This window comes from Rhipicephalus sanguineus, chromosome 9 (assembly GCF_013339695.2).
Source record: "Rhipicephalus sanguineus isolate Rsan-2018 chromosome 9, BIME_Rsan_1.4, whole genome shotgun sequence".
Classification (NCBI taxonomy): Eukaryota; Metazoa; Arthropoda; class Arachnida; order Ixodida; family Ixodidae; genus Rhipicephalus; species Rhipicephalus sanguineus.
In genome coordinates this window covers 153,983,683-153,995,886 of record NC_051184.2, presented here as the reverse complement: position 1 = coordinate 153,995,886, position 12,204 = coordinate 153,983,683, and the positions used below count along the sequence as shown (strand labels likewise).

The 12,204-nt window shown below is 46.1% G+C and overlaps 1 protein-coding gene across 1 annotated transcript in view; it reads right to left on the bottom strand.

Moving 5' to 3' along the window:
• LOC119404032 (cytochrome c oxidase assembly factor 7 homolog) overlaps positions 1 to 12,204 on the bottom strand; it is a 611,270-nt gene that overhangs the window by 419,445 nt on the left and 179,621 nt on the right. The window lies entirely within an intron of this gene.

The window sequence follows — 12,204 nt, the reverse complement described above, 5'->3', positions numbered from 1 at the left end:
CTAAAAACGATAAACAGCGCACGAAGGACACACCACAAGAAAGCACGAAAGAAAGGGAATCTAATGGCTAGTTTTCTTTGTTAGACACAACGTCAGTGAGAACCAACAGATAATCAAGCCAAGGAAAGTATACGGGGCGTTATTTGTAGTAATTAAGATATAAATGTGAAGAAATTAAAGTGGAAGAAAAGACACTTGCGGCCGGCAGGGACCAAACCTGCAAACTTCGAATAGCGCATCCGATGCTCTACCAATTGAGCTACGACGGCGGTCGTCCTCCCGTACACTTTATCGGGTATATCTATGCATTTAAACTGGGTGTGTTAGAATAACAGAGAGCTGAGCTAGTTGGTAAGTAGTCATTCTAAAACGACAGGGCGTGCAAACACGGACACAAGAAAGAAGTCAGGACACCACAAACGCCGACTAACAACTGAAGAGACGCACAACGGCGGAAAAGAACGAAAGCACGAAAACTTATCTGCTCATGCCCATGCAACAGGCGAACCTATCAATCCGGCACGCGTGGGGGCCTATGCAAAAGATAACTGTGAACACATTTGATTTCATCTTTATGCAAGTTAATCGACGGTTGGCTCACGCATGCGCTACCGCTATTCTCGATATGCCATGCTTCAATCATCAGGCGCGTTTCTTCATTTCTATGCCGGCACAAAACTGCACATTCATCGAATTTTGGCGTGCACTTACAATCTCGACAATGTAAAGATAGATTAAAAGGTGAGACTCCTGTTCCTGTTAGCGATCTCTTATGTTCCAACAATATCTGGTTAATGCATCGACCCGTCTGTCCTACGTAGAAACGGCCGCAGCTGAAAGGGACCTTATACACCACACTCGTATGCAATCAGTGAATATGTTGGTGTGTTTTACGAAACAAATATCGGTCCGCTTACTGTCTTTTACTCGCTCATTCTTCCGTTGCTGCGGCACAAATCTTACCTAGCTTATTGGCAGCCGTGAAAACAACATTAACGACATATGTACTTCCTATTCACCAGGATACCCTACATCTAAAAGACGCGTAACCTGTGCGTTAAAGCTATCACTCATTTTGTGCTCACACGACTTAGTTAGGGCTCGCTTAAGGCAAGACATGGCGATGCCGTTTTTTACAGCCTTCGAGTGCTTCGACGAAAAATTTAACATCGGTTTCGAAGATCTAGGAGAATACTGCCAGCACACGTGGTTGGTTCTTCTGAAACGTTAAGGAAATGTCTAGAAATTGTATTCCATTATTCTTTGGTAACCCTCATCCCTCCTGCATTTAATTCAAATTTTTTGCTCACTGAGGTTAACACCGTTTCAAAGTCCTCACCACTACAAAAAATCAAGTAATCGTCCACATAACTAAATACCTTAATAACCAAATTACTTAAAGGGACCGACAACTGCGCAGAACGTGTGATTAGATCCTGGTAGAAATGAAAAGAACGTGAAATATAATGACAGATTCCAGCATCCTTCTCGCGTTGCGAGTAGGATTTATATTTTTAAATCGCGCTTTAAACCGGTACACACAAAAATCTGTACACAAACCGGTACACAACAAAAACCGGTATGTCGCGTAGCCTAGCGGAAGTGCCTTGAAGCTGGATTATGAAGTCGGTCACTTTTCTGTTCATACTCACCTACTCTGATGCTGTCATGCGTGCCATAATTGGTCCTTCAAGTTAGGGTATGTATATTATTATCTATCCCCGCTCTGTTCTGCGCTGCCTACGAGGTAAAAGGATCTGCACGGTGAGAAGCGGCGCTGCCTTCGCGGCCGCTAGTGGCCCGAGTCGAGCCGCGGCGCATGCGCGCGGAGTGCACGCATGCGCACGAACCGCTCTCGCGATCACTGTTTGGAGCATGTGTTGTCAAGTGTTGATGATGATATATAATGTTTATTGGCGCAAGGGCCATGTGATGGCCAAAGAGCGCCACGACAAGATAGCGAAAGTGAACAATGGTTGTGTTAGTGGCTGTATAGGGGCCTAAAATTCCTAGCGCTAAAGGCGGGTAAAAGATATAGGTAATAAAATTATGGGAGTGACGTGAAACATACTCATATAAAATGAATGCCTAAAGGTCGTCGTGATAAAAGAATTAGGATATGGTGTGGGCACGAATACCTCCTCAAGGCCTTTGAGGCCAAAGGCGGGGAGGCAGGTGCTTCTCTAATGTATCTCCCGTAGCAACGACCTCTTTTCAGAGGTCGTGCTACGGACTGCCTGGGTGTCTGATGTGAAAGCTATGGAATGTGTTGTCAAGTGTGTATAAGACTTTATATTCGCCGCATATATAAAAATTCTGAGTAAAAATGTTTCACGGTGTTTTCCACGTTACCATTCTGTGACTAGAGGCTCTGACCAGTTAGCTTTCCGTTGCGTTAAAGAAAATAGGTGCCCTAAAAATTGGTTGTCAGTCCCTTTAAGGCGCCTTCCAAAAGTTTGTCACTCTTGCTAAGGTGTAAATCACTATGAACAGGAGCAACCTTAGAACCAATACATATCCCTGATTTCTGCACATAAACGCCTTCCTTCCAACCTACCAGCGCCGACTTTAAATACATGGAAAGAATTTCAAGAAAAGCCCCCGTAGAAACACCGGTAGAAACACCACATTTATCGGTGAAAACCGTTTCGTGCCCTTGTTCGTTAATACATTCATTAACACATTTTAACAGGTCCTCATGAGGCAAAGAGTAATAAAGGTCTTCAATATCCATACTAAAAGCTTTACAACAGCTCGAGTTCACCTCTGAGAGGAACTGAACTAGCGCCTGAGAATTACGCATACGAAAAGGGTCTGAAAAACTCAAAGAGGTTAAACAGTTCTGCGAATAACTAGATACAGCGACTTGTCAGGTGCCTGGTAGCGCATGCGTGAGCCAACTGTCGATTAACTTGCATAAAGATGAAATCAAATGCCTTCACATTTATCTTCCACGTAGACCGCCACGCGTGCCGGATTGATAGGTTCGCCTGTTGCATGGGCATGCGCAGATAACTTTTCGTACCTTCGTTCTTTTCCGCCGTTGTGCGTCTCCTCAGTTGTTAGTCGGCGTTTGTGGTGTCCGTGTTTTCACGCCCTGTCTTTTAGAATGGGTGTGTTAGTCAGCGCCGCTCGTAGCCACGGCGGCGAGTGTGGAAGACGCTTCTTTTGCCTGCTGGCGATACGTAGCACGTGATCTTTTTACGATCTAACAGCTGACCAATAATCCCTCGCACACTAACACAAGGCATCAAGTCTGCCAGAACGAGACCCTCGCTATGAATGAACGAAAGAAAGGGAACCATAAGAATGAAAACGCACAGATACAGCGCAGTCGATACAGCCTCGTGTTGTCTCCTTCGTGCGCTGTTTATCATTTTAGCTATGTGCCAACTCGCCCAAGCATCAGTTTTACCTAAGGTTTCGTGTTAAACTCAAGGAGGCGGTTTCAATTTCAGGCCACGGCGGCCGCATTTAGTTAAGGGCGATACGAAAGACCATCCATGTACAGTGCCGTCCACTCTTAGGGTGAACACGGCTCAGCGTGGCCGCGCTCTGCGGAGCGCCAGTGCATCCAGCCAACGCCGGTGCTGGCACGCCCGTGATCGCTTCCCTGTAGTACAGCAAGAGGAGCACGTTCCCAAGCGTCTGCGCCGTTTCGTTTCGATGCGCAGAGCGCGGCCATGCTGATCCGTGTTCACCCTAAGAGTGGACGACACTGTACTTACATTTAGGTACAGTACATCGCAGGTGTTCAAATTTGTTCCGCAGTCGCCAACTACGTACGGCAGTGCCTCTATATCACGTCGTGCTTTTGGCACGTAAAAGCCACAATTAACGAATAAAATTTTAAAAGTTTGAGGCAGCTACGCACTGCTAGTGCCAAGCCTGAAGGAACAGTGGAACTGGACGGCCTTGCTTGTTTTTCTTTTTTTTTTCTCTTTCTCTTTAATTTTCCTATCGATTTTTTGTCACTGTTTCTTTCTAACCTATTTTTTTGCTTTCTTCCTATCTCCTTCTCTCTCTATCTTTTCTTTCTCTTCCCTTCACCTGTTCCGTAGTTCCGTTTTGTTTTCTTCAGAAGGCACACGCATTGTAGCAACGCCTACATTTCACATCCATCTTGCCAACCTCAATGCGTGTGTTGGCCATAGGCATTAATATCCGCCAAATTACTAGGCGATACAGAAAAAAACGTGCTATAACTATCTCCATTTCTCGAACGTACGTCGCCAAGAGCAAATCGTCTTTACTTACAGTCAATCCTAAGATGAAGAAGAGGACGAAGAAAGCGCGCGCCGGCCGAGTTATTGCGTTGCACGCGCTAGGCGCAGCTACATCGTTCATGATGGTGATAGTATTTGTTTAGGCGAAACGTCAGAACGACGAGCTTGAACAACTTCGCTGTTAAAAATACTTGAACAGTGGGTGCCACTGGAGCCAACGTTGCGACAAGTGGACTTGTCTTCGTGAAGGCAGCAAATGCCTTCATTGGCGGCGTGCATGTGTACGCCTAACTCACTCTCCCCCAAACACAAAGTGAAGGAGGAGAAGAGAAAGTGAAAAGGGGAGAGGGAAAGAAAGGACAATAGGGGGACATATGGAGATAGGTTGGCCAGTCATATGGGGGGAGTGAGGGGGCAAGCAAATACAGTCCACTTGCCGCAAGGTTGGCTCCAGAGACAAGCCCCCCCCCCCCTTCATCTATTTAAAGATTTGAAGTGCAGAGCACGTTAGGCACCCGGGCTGTCCTATGCTGTCAACAGGGCTGGGCAAAGATATTCGGACAAGAAGGATTACAGATACAGATGCAAGATACTTCCGGAATAATTGTATCCGATACGATACTTCCCAGCTGTATCTTAACATACTTCGATACATTTGCGAATTTGCTGTTGTAGATCGATATAATGAAGCAGCAAACGCTTATGGGCAAAAATGTTTACTCGAGAATTTTTTAACTGCGACCAACCTTGCTTAATTTTAACGAAATATCTGTTTGTATCCCAAGAGCTGTGTCTTTCTTGCTCAAGGTATATTACTTTAATTCCGAAACAACTTATTGGGATTTCTTTGGTTGCTTACCATGACTGATCTTTACACGCTGCGCGATCAGTGGTTTTAGCTTGAGACTATTGTAATTGATGGGCGTCGCTGATCTACTTGCCGACCAGCTGGCGGGTTGCCATCTACTGACAAGAACGTCAAATAAGAAGACTCAACGCGATTGCGTAAATACCGCTGCGTAGTGTTACCTTACCCGTAAGCGTATTACCGTTTTCACAATACCGGATCACCCGACATGTGCTGAGCAGTAACAACACTGGTAGCTATATTTTGTAACAGCGAAGTTGTTTAGTAAATCGTCCCTTGTGACAGAAAATTATCATCATCTTAACGCGTATTGTGCGGACTACGAGAAAACTATCATCATCATAAACGGGTATGTGCCACAGAAATGAGGTAAATCCCACTACTCACCACTGGTCTACTAAAAAATGAAGAAGGCAACAGTTAGCCCAACAAGTGGCTGCGAAGCGACGGCGGCGAGCCCAAGACCCCGAGACGTACAAAGAGAGAATACTAGGGAACGGGAAAGGCAACAGCGGCTGCGAGAACCAAAGACGACATGCCCGTAGATCTATGAGAGATGCGAATGCTCAGTTTCTGCGCGAGTTTCTGTCTTTGGAGTTTGGACATCCGTGCCCTGTCTGTGGCTGCCTGTGGTTTAAGTCGAACCTCTCTTAGCTGAGAAGCAAGCTGGAAGCAACCTAGCATCATCTAGCTAAAGTCTAGCAACAAGCTACAAGCAACCTAGCAACAACCTAGCCCCGCCACGGTGGTATATAGTGGTTATGGCGCTCGACTGCTGTCCCGAAGGTCGCGGGATCGAATCCCGGCCGCGGCGGCTGCATTTTCAATGGAGGCGAAAATGTTTGAGGCCCGTGTACTTAGATTTAGGTGCATGTTAAAGAACCCCAGGTGGTCGAAATTTCCGGAGCCCTCCACTTCGGCGTTCCTCATAACCATATCGTGGTTTTGGGACGTTAAACCCGAGATATTATTATTATTAGAAACAGTTTACCGTCCCCTAGGTGAAGCCTAGGAACAACACGTTCCGGAGTTTTACGGGAATAAACCACTATATGATTACTAGATACGTCATATTGGGGGGCTTCGGGTTAATTTCCGCCATTCGGGGGCTCTTTTACGTGCACCTTAAGCTAACTATACTGGGATTCTGGCATTTCGCTCTCGTAGAAATTCAGCCGCTGTGGCCGGAAACCGAACCCACGTCCTCAAGCTTGTTAGCGCGAAACATTAGCCGCAAAGCTAACGCGACAGGTCGCTGTTTCGTTTTGTGAAGCTAGAACAAAGACATGAATTTGCGTAAGCTTTAAGTAAGCAATCAGACTATTGACTTCCCAATCGTCCAGCCTCGATTTTTCAAGCCTTGCGCGACATTGTGCAACCTTCGCCATTTTTGTGGCGTTAAAATAGCTCGTTGCATCACACTTATTAAAGCAAATAGGTTACTTTCATTGTTATTTAAACCGCTTAGTTGGTTGGTGGTAAGCGTATGAGGGTTTAGATGCTATGGTGAAGTGATAAGAAAGGGTTCCCTCACTACGACAGCAAAGAATACTTCTATGTCCTCAATACAACAAATATACACCTTCAAGCGCATCGACCTTTTATAAAGCCGATGGCTTTCTGAAAGTGGCCAGCTATTCCGTGTTGACCATTAAAGTCGGTGGTTTCAGCACTTTTTCTTGTATGTGTATTTTATCGTTTCCAGAGACGAAGCAGCGACTTGCTGTGGTGTCAGGAGGGCCGTAACTAATGTTTTCATGCTTTAACTTTTCGGGTGGCACTAAAATCCTTTCACGCCTTCACAGCGACCTGTAGTTGGCAAAGTTAGCCGTTCTACACACAAACACTCCCCGAAAAAGATTCCCGGGTGCGGCCTTGGGCGACAGTACTTGCTATTGCACACAGCTAGGAGCTGGAAATATCTAAAATTTACCTTTCGCTTTAGTAACTCGGTGTAGCTTATATTAATAATATTACTCACCAGTTTAGAATTAGGGTTAAGGCGCAGGTGCTCCAGGATGTAGCCGCCGAAGTTCTTGCGAAAATCAAGTGCACAATCACCAAATGAGCTCTTCACTATAGTAGCCATCTGTGGGGCACATCGACAAATATGGGCTTCACTGCTGGTTGTCATCAATTATATACAATTATTTTGTGGGTTTGATCTTATTGGTGATATTAACGATCAAAGTAAGGGACGTATTTAGACGCAGCTGAAATGATTTCATTGGATCCTTAGCGGAACGATAGTTATCAGTCTTCTAATAATGCACGTTGCTGGGCGAGTCGGTCTTGCATGATTAAACAAGGGGCTCCGCAAATGAAGCGTGGACAAGAACAGAACGAGGACGGGCGCAGCAGCTCGTTTTCTTCCTGTCCACGTTTCTATTGCGTATTGCGCAGCACGTTGTTTAATTATCACTCTTTCTGTCGCATATGGCACATTTGGATATGCAAAAATGTAAGTTAGCTTCTTACATGTGCTTTAGTTTATTTTTTTTAAATACATGGTTAAGGAAGGCAGTACATTAAGTTGCACATTATAAACACGAGACATTAGGCCTTACTCTGTTTGATTAATACAGTAGCTCCCCAGTTCAGCCAGCGCGAATGTCACGCAGAACTGGTTTTACGTTCTCGGCAAAACATGTGCTCCCAATGGTGCAGCGAGGCATGTCATTGCGACATTGTTGCTCAGCAGCTTGCCTGGATTGTTTACGTGTTCCGGTACAGCTGGTGGAGGTAATGCCAGCATTTGAACTACATATTCAATGCAGCCCATCAAACAAGTAAAGCGGAAAGCGAATCTTTTTTCTAGACGTGTTTTTATGCCCCGTGTTTTCGTTTTTCCATTACACAGTTCTAGCGAAAGCGTAGATGAAGAATTGAGGACAGAGAGGTGGACCGTTCACTGAGGTTTTGTATTCATAGTGATATGTATATTTTTCTCCTAACATCTTGCTGTATTCTGCCTATTCATAACTAATATAGCATAAGTAGAAACATTGTGGTATGTCTTCAACATATTACCTTTTTTTTCGCACCATTCCCATCTCACAAGTTATTTACAGCGCGAAAAAATGAGCGAAGGAGAAGCGAGGAAATATAGACAAGCGCTTGTCTGTGTGCCCTCTCTTGTCCTTCGTTCGTGTTCCGCGCTGTCGATATCTTGTGCAATGGCGTACCAACTAGTCCAAGTCTTCACGCTAATAAGTTACTCTTTCATCTGTCTGCAATGCCAGTGGATGGTGAGGAAATAAATAAATAAATAAAGTAAACGAACAGTTCAGGCCAAATATGTCAACCTCTATGAATTTATTTCACGTATCGCTGCATAGTGACACGGAAAAGACAAAGGAGAGGAACCGTTGTTGTAGGGGCGGTGCGTAGGCAAATTAGAGTGCGTTGGTAAATTGAGCACATTAATATTGTTATTGCCTTGTTTGTGGTTAACGTAGAGACGGTAGTCCGAATATTCGTAAATTTTTCCGTATCCCTTAGGAAAATAGCAACGGCACCATGTTTTATTCTGCTGGAGATGGAAGTCTGTTACGGATAACATGTAGGGAATATAATGAAGTATGGAGGTTAATTGTTAGCTGATGTATCCGTGACGTCACGCCAGCCGAAGCCGCCGTTATCACCACTGCTTCTTCTCCTTCCCTTCCCCTTAACCCCTCTCGCACAACGCTACATTAACCGCGCTATCGCAATAAAGTTTTGTCTTGGCCCAGCCACGGCCCCGGCGTGTTCGTTTCAATGGCGACGAGGGTGGGACAAAAGCGGGGCGTCAACTCCGTCCGTCATGGCCGCCGCACCCACGGGAGGATACGCCAGCCCGCCGCAGTTTGACGAGACGAGCGACAAGTGGCCCGCGTACCAGGTTCGGCTGGAAGCCTTCTTTGAGGGAAATGGCATCACGGAAGACAAGAAGCGGGCCCTGCTGGTGACTGCACTGTCCACCCACACCGTCGACGTACTGAGCGGACGTTGTGCTCCGGATAAGGTGAATGAACTGTCGTACCCACAAGTGATAGCCTTGCTTAAGCAGCACTTCTCGCCTCAACCGAACGAGATAGCACAGTCTTATAAGTTCTTCACCCGCAATCAGCTGCCCGGCGAACCGGTCAAGGATTTTATCGTGGCGATTCGACAGATAGCGGACACCTGCAATTTTGGTGCTTCGTCGGACAGAATGTTAAGAGATCGCATCGTGTGTGGTCTGCACAACGTCGGAGTGCGTCGGCAGCTACTCGCGAAACCACAGCTGACGAGGAGCGAAGCGGAAGAAATTGCGACATCTGCCGAAATGACCGAGGCCAACGCGCAAGAGATAGTAAGCCCCACCGCTGAGGCAAGTGTGCATGCGCTCGGAGGCCAGTCCTATCGCCCACGAAGCCGGCCACAGATTGTTGCGTGCTACCTCTGCGGAGAAAAAGGGCACGGCGGCGGCGGCGGCGGCGGACAACTACGGCGCCAAAAACGGCCGGTGAAATGATCTCATAACAGGTAAAATTAATGTCAAAGAGCGCCGTTCTACGTGGCTACATAGTTGGCCTGAACGAATTCGCCCCCCTCGAATAACACTCCTTCCTGCAGTGAACTACACTAAGTTTGCTGGAAAAAATCTTATGCGACAGAATACTTCACCTTTTCGGTTCGCTATGGTCAGCGATATTGAAAACTACATACCTTTCTATTTGCTCGGCTGTTTATATCTCGATCTGTTGAACAGATTAGGCATGCTATCCGAGTTATAAGCGTGTCACGCACGAGAGCGAACTCGAAGATTTATTGAAATAATAACTGTTTACTGGTATACCTTGAAGGCAATTGTGGCATGATCATTTAGCATTGCACAAAACAGAAGCGTGGAACTCTGTTGATAAACTTGGTATAAGGCAAAGTTATCAAGCGTATTTGTAAATTTGTTGCAAAAAAATGCTGCTAATGCTGCATTGCGCCGAGCGTACCCTTAAAATACTTTATAGTTGGTGAGAAATGGTCACAGCACGAAAAAAAAAGCAGATCCCACGCATTGAGGGAGTCGATTTTATGCGAGCCCTAGGTCTATATACATACTGTGTTGCAGTAGCATGCGCTTTAAAAATTCCGGGATGTGCTATTTCTGATCAAAAGAACATAAAGCACTGTGACGAGGAAGTTTTAATAAGAGCGCATTATGAAAAAAAAAAGTGCAGCAATGCAGAAACCTGACCCCAGCTGTATACGCGCTGGCAACGCCAAAAAAAAAGAACTGTTTGTCGGAACAGAGCAAAATATTTGCAAATTTATTGCAACGTTGAGAATATTAAGGAGACAAGAAATAGGAAATGAAATAATTAGGTAGTGATGTCAATCATTTTTGATGGCCTTCTACGTATCGCAAGATAAGATGCACTTTACCTACCGCACGCCGATTCGCCCGTGCGTTCGGCTGCTGGCGTTCCAAATCAAGACGTCGCGCACAACTTCCAATTACCGCACACACACAACTTCTATTACACATATCAACCAGTTGAACAGCAAGCACGGTGCGGAAGCAAGCTATGCGTCCGCGATCAGTCGAAGGACGCAATGTTCAATGTTCTCGATGTTGTTCGATAACGTTCTCGAGTGCAGTGAACCTGAAAACCGACTGCAAAGCTAGCGCAAAGAGTCAAGATTCACCAAATGTCGAAGTAAATGGCATCTCGCACGATGTCACTGCGCTAATGCAACTATGTTTACAGCCCCGGACCCAGCGAACACGCCCGAGCGTGACACGAAAAGAGACCGATGAAGCCATGAAGAGAGTTCGCGAGCACATGGCAACATTCGCCGTACGTTTCATTAGTTACACCGCTAACCGCGCAGTCGATCCATACCTGTCCATGACTCGAAATCACTTCTAATATCCTCTTGAACAAACACACACACATAATGCCGTTCCGCCGAGCGTAACGCGGCACTGAGGCTAAAAGATCGGTCACTTCTCAACACACGCTAGCAACGCGCCGGACGGTCTGGAAGGGACATGGCCGCCTCCACCCAATGTTGCCCGCGTGCAGCCTGCCTTTGGGGTACTCTGATTTTCCAGTGACTCTAACGCAGCGTAGAGTCGTCACTGGAAAATTTCAGAGTACCGCAAAGGTAGGCTGCACGCGGGCAACGTTGGGCGGCGGCGGCCATTTCCCTTCCGGACCGTCCGGCGCGTTGGTAGCGTGTGTTGATAAATGACCGGTCTTTTCGCATCGATGCCGTGTTACGCTCTGCGTAACTGCCATATATGTGTGTGTGTTTGTTCAAGAGGATATTACAAGTGATTTCGAGTCATCGACAGGTATGGATCGACTGCGCGGTTAGCGGTGTAACTAATGAAACGTACGGCGAATGTTGCCATGTGCTCGCGAACTCTCTTCATGGCTTCATCGGTCACTTTTCGTTTCATGGCCGGGTGTGTTCGCAAGGTCCGGAGCTGTAGACATAGTTGCATTAGCGTAATGACCGTGCGAGATGCCATTTACTTCAACTCTTGGTGAATGTTGACTGTTCGCGCTAGCTTTGCAGTCGGTGTTCAGGTTCACTTCATAGCGCATGCGAGAACATTATCGAACATCGAGAACATTCAGCATTACGTCCGTCAACTGATCGCTAACGCATACCTTACTTGCGCACCATGCTTGCTGTTCAGCCGGGTGTTATCTGTAATAGAGGTGGTGTGTGTATGGTAAGTGGAAGTTGTGCGTGAAGTATCTGTCTCGGTTCGGAACGCCAGCAGCCGAACGCACGGGCGGATCGGCGTGCGGTAGGTAAGGTGCATCTTTGCGAATACGTTGTCATTTCCTAACAGATACGTAGGTTGAAAATAGGCCATCAAAAATTATTGACGTCACTACTCAGTTTCATTTCCTATTTTTTGTCTACTTAATATTCCCAACGTTGCAGTGCATTTGCAAATATTTTGCTGTGTTCCGACAAAGGTTTTTTTTTTTTTTTTTTGGCGTTGCTAGCGCGTAAACAGCTGGGGTTCGGTTTCAGCACTGCTTTTAATTTCAACTTTTTTTTCGTAATGCACTCTTGTTAAAACTTCCTCTGCACCGTGCTTTATGTTATTTTGATCAGAAATAG